We start from the raw sequence: 15,051 nt of genomic DNA on the forward strand, positions 1-15,051 counted from the left end.
CTGAGGTTGGAGAAAGAACATGTGAGACACCAGTTTTGTGCACAATTTTCACATCAATCTGTGATGAAAAGCCAGACTTTCACTGAAGTGTGACACCAGCTGCACCACAGCCTAACCAACAGACACAAACACACAGAGGCCTCTCTTCTTTTCCCATGGTCAAAATTAAGAAGCCTATGACTATGGTTGCTAATAAAGAAGGAACACAGATATCTTGTGAATGAGAACATCAAAAGCACGGAGTTTTGTATGTTAATTGGCACAAGTCCAGATATTCAATTCCCTCACTGATTTTAAAACACAGGGATCCCTGACTCCATCCACATGTGGAATATGATTTCCACCTATAGATAAACACTGGGATTTCTCAGATTTTATTATCCCAGCTTTATGCCCTAGCAATGTTTCTCCAACACCCACCACAGCCTTCTGAAGCCTTACTCCACTTTTATTTTCACTCAACTCTGACTTTTGTATTTCCCCTTGGAACTTGGAAATACGTAAGAATCTGTTTTAGGGTGGAGTGTGGTGGCTCATGCCTGTAATCCCAGCGCTTTGGGAGGCCAAGGCACGTGGATTACCTGAGGTCAAGGGTTTGAGACTAGCCTGGCCAACATGGTGAAACCCCGTCTTTACTAAAAATACAAAAATTAACTGGGTATGGTGGTGCTTGCCTGTAATCCCAGCTACTCAGGAAGCTGAAGCAGGAGAATCTCTTGAACACGGAAGGCAGAGATTACAGTGAGCCGAGATCCCACCACTGCACTCCAGCTAGGGCAACAGAGTGAGACTCTGTCTCAAAAAAAAAATCTGTTTTAGGAAGGGGATAATCAATTGAGGGATTTATTTCACTTAGAGGGTCAACACTCCCATCCTGCTAATCTAGCCCTTAAAATCTCCTGCATCGGAAATTAGCAGGAGTACCCTGAGTCATGGTGTTTCTGTCCTGTGTATACAGTCACAATCCTCTAGGATGCTCAGAAAATACAAAACGACTTAGGGGTGGGAGAAATTTAGCAGCTCAATCTGATGTCTTACTAACATGGTATCTAAAATTCTTGCAATCATGGTTTATATTACTCTTTGTTAGCTGCAATATCTCTGATTATCATGATACATATTTGCTGAGAAATACCGATGTCCATGTATATATTCGTACATAGATATGTAGGTATATAGGTGCATATGTTTATATGAATGTATGTGTTTGAGATGGGGGAAACATGCATGTATTATTTCCCTGCTAAAAATATAAAAATAATTAAGTATATTTTATGTGCAAGTGATAATTATGTGTCATAAACAAAAAATTTACTGACCCATTTGTACATGAAGTCCAGGAAAAATAAAAAGGGTAACTTTGTATTAATTGTGACATTGTGCTTACAGATGTACATATATTTCCTTATTTAACCCTCATAATAACCCTGCTGATTATAATTTATTTACCAATTTAATAAATGATCAACAGGGTTTGAACAATATGACAAAATTACAAAATTAGAAAATGGCCCAGCAATACTTTTAATTGTATTCTGCCTGTCACTGCCTCTTCTTGCTTTTTGACAAAATTACTCCCCTAACCAAGGTTCTCTATGATTCTGGGGACTCCAGCATTTAGACCCCAGTTCCCAAACATCATTGTGTCTATTTTTACTGCCACATTTAATGCACATTTACATACTTCAACAAGCACTTTTCAATATCAACTTTTTTCTTATTCCTTGGACTATTTTCTACATCTGTTCATCAAGATTCCAGTAACATATGACTCCATCTGCCTGTCCCTTCCATGAATGTACCTGACAGTACATGTATTATGTAGTCTATAATTCAAGCAGAACAGATATTCCTTCAAAAAAATAAGATATTAGAGAATGCCTACAAAGCTTCAGTGAAACCAGCTGTAACCCTTAATATTACTACCATGTAAACTCTTCCTCGAATATCAAAATAAGATTTGGGCTTTAGAGAATATTTGTGTGTAATGATAACCCAAACATGAACGAAAAGTCATGTAACTGGTCATATACAGACTGTGCCAGGGACAAAAAAAAGGACAAATACTATAAGAAAGTTAAAGCATACTTATTTCATAAAGGACTTTTGTGTGGTATCTATAAAAACTATTTCAAGATGTAGAGATTAAATATATTTTAAAACACATACATACACAAGCAATCTTTAGGAGAAACTTTTAAAAACTTATGAGTCTAAAATTTTCATTAATTCATGGAAAAAAATGTATTGACAAACTTTTCACCACAGCAGAAATAACAACTTATGTATTTGGTGACTTCAAGATGAGAGCCTGCACAGCTTAGTTTCTCCCTCCAGATGTCTCTCTCTCTCTCTCTCTATTTTTTTTTTTTTTTTTGGCGGAGTATCACTCTTATTGCCCAGGCTGGAGTGCAGTGACGCGATCTAGGCTCACCGCAACCTCCACCTCCCGGGTTCAAGCAATTCTCCAGCCTCAGCCTCCTGAGTAGCTGGGATGACAGGCATGCGCCATCGTGCTCGGCTAATTTTGTATTTTTAGTCGAGACGGGGTTTCTCCATTTTGGTCGAGCTGGTTTGGAACTCCTGACCTCAGGTGATCCGCTAGCCTCCGCCTCTCAAAGTGTTGGGATTATAGGCGTGAGCCACCGTGCCCGGCCCAGATCTCTTAAAAAGTCAAGAGGAAGGAACCATTCTGCATCCTCAATGTTATCTTAATATTTTAAGGGCACCCGTAAAAATTAAGAGGCCGACTTGTGACTTCCTAGCCCCTTCACGGCTATTTAGACACAACTTAGTGAAGTATTAGGAATGCATTATTAGGTCTTAAGTTCCTGGACAACACAACCATGTTCTCCAACAGATCTTCAGTAAAAATAGCTGATGTCTATATTGTTTTGCCTGTCCTTTCCCGTCCTTAAATTCAGAACTGCAGTCTCGAAAAGTGCTACTATTTAGTAGATTCTCTCAATTCTCAACACCAGTGCTATACAATATTGAATGACATCTCAGATGCTAGGGAAACAGCAGCTCACATTCTAGCAATGAACAAATAGAAAAGCAAAGATCACCACAGAGTAAAAGAGAATAGATTTTTTTAAAGTATGAAACCAAAACAAATATATATCAGATTACACTATAAATGGAAAATCCTATTATCTTGACGGGATTGCACGTCAGATTACACTATAAATGGAAAATCGTATTATCTTGATAGGATTGCAAGCCTCTCATGGCTTCCAACATCCAATATATTCAAAGCAGTTCAGGAATGGTGAAAGTGCAATGGAATTTAAAATTATTCTAAGGTTTTATGTGTGAAAGCACCATGCTCTGAAAGAAAATATTTATTTTTAAAGTGCATAATGAACACTGCATACAAAGTTTGTGTAACAGGAGAGAGGAAATATCTCACATTTTAAAAAAAGGAATATGCAACATATTTACATACAATAAAATTAAATTAAATTAAAATACAGCAATGGAAGACAGAATCTAACATCTGAAAATCAAGGGAGAAATCTATTTTAAATAAACTTGGCACAATTTTTAAAGTACGTTATGAAAAATAATAATACCTGAATATAGCACGTAAAAGTACCAATACAATAAAGCTAAAACAATATCGATGGAAAAATTATTTGCTGTACATTATTTTAAAAAAGTAATCTAAGTACTTACCTCAATAAGGTAAATGAATGAAATTTAAAAATTACTTGAGAAAATCTGTGAAAGGATATGAATATAGAGAAGCAAAATATAATTTAACTATAAACCACACAAATAGAATTTAAAAATAAGTGGTAGCCAACAGGCCCAACATGATTTTCTGTGATGAAAGAAATTCTCTATATCTGCATTGTCCAATGCAGTAACTACCACACATATGTAGTTACAGAATTTCTAGATTGGCCAGAACATTGGCTATTACTACTAAGGATATGCCATTTAGTTATTTAATTATAATTTATTTACAGTTTACAGTCACATGTGACTAGTAGTTACTATATTGGCCAATGCAGATCTAGAATCTTGGAGGAGGCAGTTAAAATAATGAGATATGGTCAAAACAAAAATGGAAAAGGCACACAAATAGTGAACACAGAATATGAGAATGTGAAGTAACAATTCACACAATAAAATGTAATAATGAGATGCTGCCTTGATGGGACAAATGTCTAATGATATACAAGGCTTGTCTTGTTACAGGTAGAAGAGCATGAGCAGGGCAGGAGAGGGCTCTTCCCCTACCCACTAGAAATGTCAGGTGATGGCCTGTCAATTATCACATTGCCTCTCTAAAAATGATAATTAGGCAGCACCAGAGAGAGGCCATTTCCTGATGGTCTACACCTGTTAACATCAAAAATGTGAATTAAATGCAGACCCCAGGAAGAAGCAGCTTCTTGGGCATGCATGTTAAGAGACAAAAATGGCAAAGCATAATCTTCTGGGGGCACACTCCACCGGAAAAGGAAAGAAAGCTTCAGATAGGCCTGCATATAACTCCCTAAACACACCGTGCATGCTCAATTTCAAAGGGTAAGAAAGCACTGTGCATGCTGGAAACTCTCCTTAAAGGAAGAATCATGGGAAAGAGGCAAACCCATCACAGGATCAAGGTTAAAGGCTCTTCTCTTTTCTTTCTTCGACCTTCAGCCATCTGCTCCGGTCTCTTCCAAGAGAATTCTCCTCTCCTTCCTGTTCTAAAGCCTTTTTAAATAAACTTCCACTCCTGCTCTGAAACTTACCGCTCAGTCTCTTTTTCCACTGTATGCCCTTCAGTCGAATTCTTTCTTCTGAGGAGGCAAGGACTGAAGTTGCTTATGGACCCATGCAGCTATGCTGCCAGTAACAGGAATCTCTTCTACTGGTAACAGTATCATTGTAGGGGAATGAGGCCAGTTTACATCTCAGTGCTTGGAGAACTCACCAGAAATAAAAAGTTGTAGGATGCAGTGAACTTATCTACCTTCCAAGGCAAGTCCCACAAGCAAGCAGCAAGACTCTCTTTCCCCAAGGTCTTAAACTCTTCAGATGCTCCTTCTCTGGGAAAATGCATCCTCTGATTGGCCTCCCCTTATATATGAAAAAAAAAATTAATAAACCGAATCACCACTACATTCCAAGAGACATGCCCTGATTGCACAGACACTGAATCTAATCAAAAACTTCATTCTGGAGACACTCCCTGTTCAATTTGATTGGATTTTTGAGACTACTACTAAAAACCCTCACATAAAGTTGGAAACCAAAGAGTTAAGGCTATTATGAAGGAAAAATATGAACATTAATTCCTTTTTTTATTCATAAGTTCTTTTGAGTGTATTATATGTACTAGAAAGCATTCGCAGTCAAGGGATACAGCAAGAAACCAGACAAACTAGAGTCTTATGGAGACTCTATATTCTAAAATTCTTTGGAGGTAAACTGGACTTGAAAACAAATGGAAGGTGAATAGATATAAAAAGTTTCAATGTTCATCATGATGTAAAAAAATAAAATATATTGCAGAAATGAAGTCAGGAAGTGTTATAATGGTCATGTAGTACTTGTAAGACCACTGGTATTGTCTGAAATTCAAGCAGGCTGCAGAAATTTGGGTAACTAAAAGGAAAGCAGATGCTAATAGAAGACAATGAAGAAAGGGCCTCAAAGACATTTCAGAGACCTTGGCTGGTGGCAGCCCCTCCCCTCAAAGGCCTGGAGGCCTAGGAGGGAAGAATGGTTTTGTGGGCTGGGCCCAGTGCAAGCACAGGACAGTGCTCACAGCATTCTAGGTCTCAGCCACTCCAGCTCCAGCCATGGCTAAAAGGGCCCCAGACATAGTTTGGGCCACCACTTTAGAGGGTGCAAGCCACAAGCCTTGGCAATTTCAATCCGGTATTAAACCTGCAGGTGCACAAAGTACAGGAGTACACTGCTGATAAAGGTGTACCTGAGACTGGGCAATTTACAAAAGAAAGAGGTTTAATTGGACTTACAGTTCTGCATGGCTGGGGGGAGGCAGAAGACAAAAGGCATGTCTTACATCACAGCAGGCAAGTGAGAGAATGACAGCCAAGCAAAACTGGTTTCCCCTTATCAAACCATCAGAACTCGTGAGACTTATTCACTACCACGAGAACAGCATGGGAGAAACTGCCCCCATGATTCAGTTATCACCGCTGTGTCCCCTCACAACATGTGGGAATTATGGGAGTACAATTTGAGGTGAGATTTGGGCGGGGACACGGAGCCAAACCATATCAGAAGCCTTTGCCTGGATTTCTAAAGATGTATGGAAAAGCCTGTATGTCCAGTACAAGTCTGCTGGGATGGAGACTTCATGGCGAATGTCTACTACAGCAGTGCAGAGGAAAGTGTGGGGTTGGAGCCCCCACAGAGTCCACACTGGGGCACTGCCTATTGGAGCTCTGAGAAGACAGCCACCATCCTCCAGACCCTAGAATGGTAGATCCACTGACAGCTTGCACCCTGAGCCTGGAAAAGCTGCAGGCACTCAACACTGGCCCTTGACAGCAGCCACGGGGACTGACGCTTGCTTCCAAAAGAAAATAAATTGTTCTACCATAAAGACGTGTGCACTCATATATTTATTATAGCATTATTTGCAATAGTAAAGACATGGAATCAACCTAGATGCCCATCAATGTTACAGTGGATAGAGAAAATAAAGTATATGTACACCATGGAATACAACACAACCATAAAAAAATTATGTCCTTTGCACCAACATGGATGCAGCTGGAGGCCATTATTATAAAATAATGCAGGAAGAGAAAACCAAATACCATATGTTCTTAGTTATAAGTGAGAACAAAGCATTGGTTACACATGGATGTAAAGATAGGAACAACAGATACTGGGGACTCCTAGAGGGGGAAGGGAAGGTGGGGACAAAGGCCTGAAAAACTATCTATTGGGTATTATGTTTTCCATCTGGGTTACAAGATTATTCATACTCCTCAGCATCACACAATGTGCCAATGTAAAAACCTGCACATGCATCTCCTGAATCTAAAATAAAAGTTGAATTTTTTTTTTTAAATGAGCAAAGATCTGGCTAACACTGTGAAACCCTGTCTCCACTGGAAAAAAAAAAAATACAAAAAATTAGCTGGGCATGGTGGCGGGTGCCTGTAGTCCCAGCTACTTGGGAGGCTGAGGCAGGAGAATGGCATGAACCTAGGTGGCGGAGCTTACACCGAGCCGAGATCACGCCACTGCACTCCAGCCTGTGTGACACAGCGAGACTCCATCTCAAAAAAAAAAAATATGCAAAGATCTGAGTAGACATTTCCCAGAAGAACAGATACAAATGGCCAACAAATATATGAAAAAATTCTTACCATCTCTAATCATCAGGGGGATGTAAATAAAAACCACCATGAAATATCACCTGATAGAGTAGCTATTATCAAAAAGATGTATAACAAGTATTAGTGAGGTTGTGGAGAAAAGATAACCTTTGTATACTTGTGGTGGAAATATAAATTACTATGTCCATTTCAGATAACAGTATGAAGGTTTCTCAAAAATTTTTAAAATAAAACTACCTGCTGATGAGGCTGTTGAGATATAAGAACACTTTTACACTGTTGGTGGGAATGTAAATTAGTTCAACTATTGTGGAAGACAGCATGGTGATTCCTCAAAGACCTACAACCAGAGCTATCACTTGACCCAGCAATCCCATTACTGGGTATATACCCAAAGGAATATAAATCATTCTATCATAAAGATACATGTACACATATGTTCATTGCAGCACTATTCACAATAGCAAAGACATGGAATCAACCCAAATGTCCATCAGTGACAGACTGGATAAAGAAAATGTGGTACGTATACACCATGGAATACTATGCAGCCATAAAAAGGAATGAGATCATGTTCTTTGTAGGAACATGAATGGAGCTGGAAGCCATTATTCTCAGCAAACTAACCCACGAACAGAAAACCAAACACTGCACGTTCTAACTTACAAGTGGGAGCAGAACGGTGAGAACACATGGATATTAGGAGGGGAACAACACACACTGGGGCCTGTTGGGAGGCAGGTGGAGAGACAGTATCAGGATAAATGGCTAATACATATATGCAATGGAATATTGTTCAGTGTTACATAATAACGAAACCCTGTCATTTGTGACAACATGGATGGACTTGGAGGGCATTACGTTATATGAAATAGGCCAACCACAGAATGACAATTACTATATGATTTCACTTGTATTTGAAATCTAAAATAGACAAACTCACAAAAGCAGAGAGTAGAATGGTGGTTGCCAGGGGCCGTGGTGCTGGGGAAATGGGTAGATGTGGTTAGAGCACAAAGTTTCAGATACACCACGTAAGTAAGTTCTGGAGGTCTCGTTTACAGCATAGTGCTTACAGCTAAGAATACTGTATTACATACTTAAAATTTGCCAAAAGGGTAGATTTTGTATTCTTACCAATATTTCTTACCAAAAAAAATAATAATAATAAAGGGGGGGGGACTTAGGGAGGGGAAGGATATGTTTATAATCTTGATGGTAGTGATGTGTTCATGGTGTATACTTATCCCCAAACTCACTGAGATGTACACCTTAAATATGTACAGCTTTTTAAATGTAATCATAGCTCAACAAAGTTGGTTAAAAAAAAACAAGAGGGGGTTGGTTAAAAAACTTAAAAGGAGGGGTAGATGTTCCCTTGTTTTTCTCTCTTGGCTTTTTTCCTTCCTGCTGCCTGGAATTCAAAAATGATAGGTGGGGATTTAGCAGCCAAACTAGAACCTCTTCTAAAGTATAGCAGAACAGAGAGCTGGAAGGGGCCTGTGTCCCTAATGAATTTGGCAAGTATCTGTACTAGCCATGGTAGGTAGAACTATAGATTTAAGTGAGGGAGAAACAAACTTCTGCCTTGTTTAAACCACTTTGTTCAGACATTAATTTTATATACATATAGAGAACATATGCTCCTTTATGAGTAGGAAAAATGTTTATGCCATATGGTCCATGATGGGTGTTCAACAATGTAGGATGAGGCTGATTATGATGACAATGGTGACAAATAGCATGAAATAATAAGCAATGAAAAAAAGGTGGCCTAATAGTTGTGTATGGTTACTTTATTTAAAGATTCTGCTGCTAATATCATTCAATGTATTTGTATGCTGGTGGGAGTTTTATTAGATGTAGACTAAGAAAGTTTACATTATTTAATGAAAAATACTTGACCAATTTTTTTAAAAAAATAAAAATATCATGAGATGGTACTAAGCATCTGTATTGCAAAGTAACTCTCCCAGTTGATTTTCTGCATAGTAATGATTGAGAATCCCCTGATCTAGATCCAATAGATCTTGACCTTTATAGGTGCTATCAAGGAAGCACCTAAGGAAGACAATTTTCCTGACTATATCCATACCTCCAGTTAGTAATAGATCTAGAGATCTAGAACCCAAATCCAGACCTCCTGCCTCCATGGGCGGTGGTCTTTCGCTGTTGTTTTGTTCCACTTGGTGAAGAGGATTTGAGAATAAATAGCCACATGATTCAACTCCCTCCTCAGTTCTGAGGAATATAGCCTTGTCCTAGCAAGCAAGAAATTCATACAGTAGTGGATGAGGCAAATATACATTCACTAATCTAACATACAAGGCAGTAAGTACTGTAACATAGACAAAGCACTTTGGAATTTCAGACCAGGAGCAAGTGGGGTGATTAATTCTTAGCTAGTAAAGTCTGGGAAGTGTTCACTAACAAAATGTCTGGTCATTAATGAAACCAACTGGTTTCTCAACACAGTCTAATTTATTGTAACAATATATATGGTTGTTTGTTCATAAACTTTCATCTTTTGCGAAAATGTTTGTAGCTTATGTCCCCATCTAACAAGGTTTTCTGGCCAAAACTGTGCACCCACATCATTCTAATGAACTGGCTGCCCAATAAAAAAAAGGATTCTCAGTCTTCCCATAAAAGCAATTTTGCGTGCATAGAACACCTCTATCTATGAATATCCCTAATGAGGTACAGAAAGACTTTTATTATCCAAATAGAGACATTCCACTGGTGCTAGAGAGCCTCAGATGGAAGTTTTCTCTGCCTCCTGGAAATGAAGCCAAACTTTCTTCTTTCTTCAGCCGTGAGGATTGCTGTCCTCCTTTTCACCATTTTCTTCTTTATGAGCCAAGTTCTACCAGATAACAAAATAAACTTGGTAAGAGTAGAGTGCCTAACACCTTACATGGATTCAATACTCAAAGAGAAATCACCATCACCTATGACCAGAAAAGGGGGTCTCAGGAAATCTGGAAGACTCATTGGCTGAGAGGCCTGCAGCCATCTAATTCGTTAATTCTCCATAGCAACTCAGTTAAATGAAGTCAGTGGTGTTTCAAGTCTTTCAAACCCTCTTATTCCATCTCCAAATTAGGCAAGTTTACTAGCAGTTACTAGACCTCAAAAATTAAAAATCAGGCATTATTCTACTAAATTTTTGTCTCCAAACTCCTCTAGTTTCTTTCGGCAAAAGTTAGTTATCCTAAGAACTGGCATAAGAGCTATGCCAAAGCTGTGGTAGGCTCAGACAGAAGGGATTGGTGGAAGAAGTCTCTTTGAAAATATTATTATAATCTAAGAAATCTTTAACCTATTGCTCCCCAATACTGTTGGTCCCTGGGGCTTGACTTTTCCCCTTAAGTCTCCATCTCCATCCCTGGCTTTCCCTCTTCCTTCTCAGCATCTAGTCTTGTAATGTAGAATTTAAACACAGGAACCAGGGATGATCCCACACCAGAGCATAGCCTACTGCATTCAGCATGCGAACATTAATTACAGGTATAAGGCCCCTTTGCACAGACATGCTTTGGAGAAGTGTGTATAGGACTTCTTGGATTTACCCAAGGTGGTTACCAGACACCCAAAGTAGATTCGAAAATTTTCTGGAACTCCTGAACATGTGTATTCAAGGATGAATAAGCAACTTATTGCCTCTTTTTTGCTGTTTTATAGAGAAAAAAATTAAGGCCCTGGAAACTGAACTGCTTTTCCCAACAGTGGGGTAAATGTCAGAGTCAATGCTTTGTTTTAATATCCTGGCTTTCCCTATACATCCTACCCTGGAGTTCTGTTGTGCTGTTCCTTTGTATGACTTTCTAAAGCCTGAAAAAAGGTGATACCATATCCAATTATATTAACTCGGTAGCACACAACATCGGGGACTGATATAAGATTATTATCCTTGTGGCATTACTGAAGTCCTGTCTCACTAATACTTGTTAAATAGTCACCCTGGCTAAATACATGGGTTTGATTTTTTTTAATCAGTTAAAAATATTTTAAAATATGTGTCTTACATATATAACCCCAGAAAATCAATGTTTTTAATCAGGGTTTAAAAATTCCAAATTTGGATAAACAAATTTTGTTTTGTTTTGTTTTCACTGTCACTCAATCAAAATAGAAGCAACTAATTGGATAGAACAGCACAGGCAGTAGCATTACTCACAGTCAAAAATGGGATGCAACAAGACTGGAGAAGAAAACACAGGATGGTGCTAAAGAATGCAGCCTAATGAAAGGTGGCATCTCCTCTGGATGTCCTTAGGTAGACATTGAAGCAGAACTGCCAACTTTGTGTAGAAGGCTAGAGAGGAGAGGAGGACACAGAGAGAGGGCAAGAGTGGAAAATAGAATGAGGCTCAGAATACCAAGCCTTAGTGCTGTCCCCATCATCTGCCTCACTCGATCACTGGGTAATCTTGGGCAAGTTTCTTCCTTTCCATCAGCTTATTTCCTCATCTTTAAGGTAAGTGACTAGACAAGACAGCCTATGTTCATTGTAACTCTATCTTTTGTTCCTAAAGCAAATGACTGGAAAAGACACAGTGTCCACAACATGCAATACACAAGGTTTACAAGCAAAGAACAAATGAAAACGAAAGATTTTTAAAATCCCTAATGTTACTTGAATTCTTACAAATGAACAATGGTACATCATAATTTTAAAAAGCCTTTTGTAATTTCAATTTTTAAAAATAATTTCAACCTTTATTTTAGATTCAGGGAGTGCATGTGCAGATTTGTTACATGGGTATATTGTGTGATATTGAGGTTTGGGGTATGAATAACTGTCACGCAGGTAGGGTGTACCCAAAGGGTAGCTTTTCAGACTTTACTCCCTCTCCCTCCCCTCCTGGTAAGACCCAATCTCTCTTGTTCCCATTTTTATATCCATGTGCACTCATTGCTCGGCTCCCCCTTATAACTGAGAATACGTGGTATTTGTCTTCCTGTTCCTGAGCTAATTTGCTTAGAATAAAGTCCTCCAGCTACATCCGTGTTGCTGAAAAGGACACAATTTTGTTCTTTTTATGGCCGCATAGTATTCAGTGACATATATGTACTACATTTTCTTTATTCAATCCACTGTTGATGAACACCTAGTTTGATTCCATACCTTTGCTACTGTGAATACCATTGTGATGAACATATAAATTTAGGTCTTTTTACAAGACTGATTTATTTTCCTTTGGATATACACCCAGTAGTGAGATTACTGGGTCAAATGGTAGTTCTGTATTAAGTTTCTTGAAAAGTGGTTTGAAAATATAATGCTCAATAGAATCAGGTATAGTAAAATAGTACACATGATTCAAAGAGCTGTGAACTGAGAGTAACAACAAATTTCCGCACAAACATATTGCAAGTTAGAAAATAGCTGTATTTTAATCAATTATTCCACAATCATTTACTGAATAGCTATTATAAGCCAAGACTTTAATCAGATTCTGGAATATACATACAGAGGAGAATAAGATACTATTCCTGCCCTCAAGAAATTCATTATCAAGAATTGAGGTCAGATGGGAAAACACCACCTGTAGTAGAATGCAAGAAGTACTACAACAGAGGGATGTTCAAGAGTGATTTATCACATATCACAAGTCAGGTCAGTGGTTCATCCTCTACACTATACTAATCTCTTATGACTCTTCCAGCTGCAAAGGGCCAATTTTAGCAGAAGGCCAGTGGGCTTGGGTACTACTATACATAGTAGCTGACTACTTACAGATAAAAGGAAGAGATGGAAAGCTCAGGGATCAAAAAACTCAGATTTCAGCTTGTTTCTACCAAGTGGTCAACATTTAGAATTACTATTGTCTTCAGAAAAGCATGACCTGTATTTCCCAATTTGCATTACAGATATAAATATGACGTTGCATATATTTGGTCTTCACATCAATCCACTAACTGCTTTGTGACCATTGAAAAGTTTAATTGAATCTAATACATTTGGATTTCAGTTCAATTAAATAGGCATTTATTGAATGTTTATTAAAATTGCTGTACTGATTGAAAGCTATTCTAGAATTGGCTTTTGTGTTCCAGAATAGAAAAAAAAAATGTGCTGGTTTTTATACCTCTCTTATTGCCAAGAAGTTATCATGGAAAAGGTGCTCTGTGTTACATACAAAGACTGTTCAGAATTAAAACACTTTTCAAACTAAATACCTCAGAGTGTGTGGCCTATTCCCAGAGCAGTGATATCTTAGGACATATATGAAATACTATTCAATGTTTTCAACAAGTATAGTTTTTGAGCCTTTAAGAAGACTTTGAATGTTTCACTCTTAATATATGCAATGGTTTCTAGAGAAAAATTGCAACCTCAAAGACCAGTGCCAGAGACATAAGTAGTGAGTGAAGTCTCAGGGTGTACCAAGTACTGGCACAGATATATTTGTGTATTAAACACATAGGAATATTGTTCCCTTCCACAAGAAAAATATCCTCTCTAACAATTAAAGTATATTATCTTTTAGGTCTATATTTCAGTTCTACTTTTAAAAGATACATCTATTATAATCTATCATATATAGAGAGAGAGAGTGTGTGTGTGTGTGTAGGAATAAAAACAGATGAGCCAAAAGAGATTTTCTTCTCTTTCACTCCAGGAAAATCCATAGTACAGGACATTATATTTTTTTAAAAGGCTGAAATCTCCCATCAGTGTTAGAAGATAATAAGGAAGAAATAAACTGAAACTTGCATGCTCTAGAACTTGTAAAGGGGAGCGGGCTACTCACCTCCAGCCTTTTGTCATGTAGGTGCACCCAATATTCTCAGATTTTTCAAGAACATCAAAAAATCCAAATTTTTGTGTGATAGCAGATTTTTAAGTGTTTAAGAAATCAAATAACACACACACACACACACACACACACACAAATCCACACAAGATTATTTTCAGGCACTGCCCCCTACGTCCATATAATTCAATACAAAGTAAAGAAAGACTGATGAATGGTTACAATAACCCTCTTCTGCATGTAGCCAGGGGCAAATTCAAGGAGATCTGTGATAGTCCAAATGGCTCCTGTCGGGACTTTTGCCTCGAAACAGAAATCCATGTTGGGAGATGTTTAAATAGCTGACCCTGCTGCCTGCCTCTGGGGCATCAACCAAGAATTGAGAGCACTACACCCAAAAAGGACTGAAGCCTGTTGTTTTCTGGAGGTTTTAGGTTCTCTTTTTTCTCTCTGCCTCTCCCTGTCTCCCTGTCTCCCTTTCCCTCTCTCCATTTTTCTCACAGGGATTATTATTGAATCCTCAAAAAAGAATAAACCAAAACCAACCAGCACAAAACCTCTTTTAAAAGTTTATATTACTGGCTGGGTGCGGTGACTCATGCCTGTAATCCTAGCACTTTGGGAGGCCAAGGTGGGTGGATCGTGAGGTCAGGAGATCAAGACCATTCTGGCCAACATGGTGAAACCCTGTCTCTTTTTAAAATACAAAAAATTTAGCCAGGCATGGTGGTGGGCACCTGTAATCCCAGCTACTCAGGAGGCTGAAGCAGGAGAATCACTTGAACCCATGAGGTGGAGGCTGCAGTGAGCCGAGATCCCGACACTGCACTCCAGCCTGGGTGACAGAGCAAGACAATGTCTCAAAAAAAAAAAAAAAAAAAAAAGAAAGAAAAGAAAAAAATAAGTTTATATTACATGTTATGACTTGATTACTATTTGGTTTCCAGTATCCTTCTATCCCATCTAGA

General features: G+C 38.4%; 1 pseudogene; it reads left to right on the forward strand.

Moving 5' to 3' along the window:
* Window positions 1-10,104: 10,104 nt before the first annotated feature.
* LOC107972077 (beta-defensin 108B-like) lies at window positions 10,105-14,491 on the forward strand (annotated as a pseudogene).
* Window positions 14,492-15,051: the final 560 nt, after the last annotated feature.

Source organism: Pan troglodytes, chromosome 7 (assembly GCF_028858775.2).
Source record: "Pan troglodytes isolate AG18354 chromosome 7, NHGRI_mPanTro3-v2.0_pri, whole genome shotgun sequence".
In the NCBI taxonomy this organism is placed as follows: domain Eukaryota; kingdom Metazoa; phylum Chordata; class Mammalia; order Primates; family Hominidae; genus Pan; species Pan troglodytes.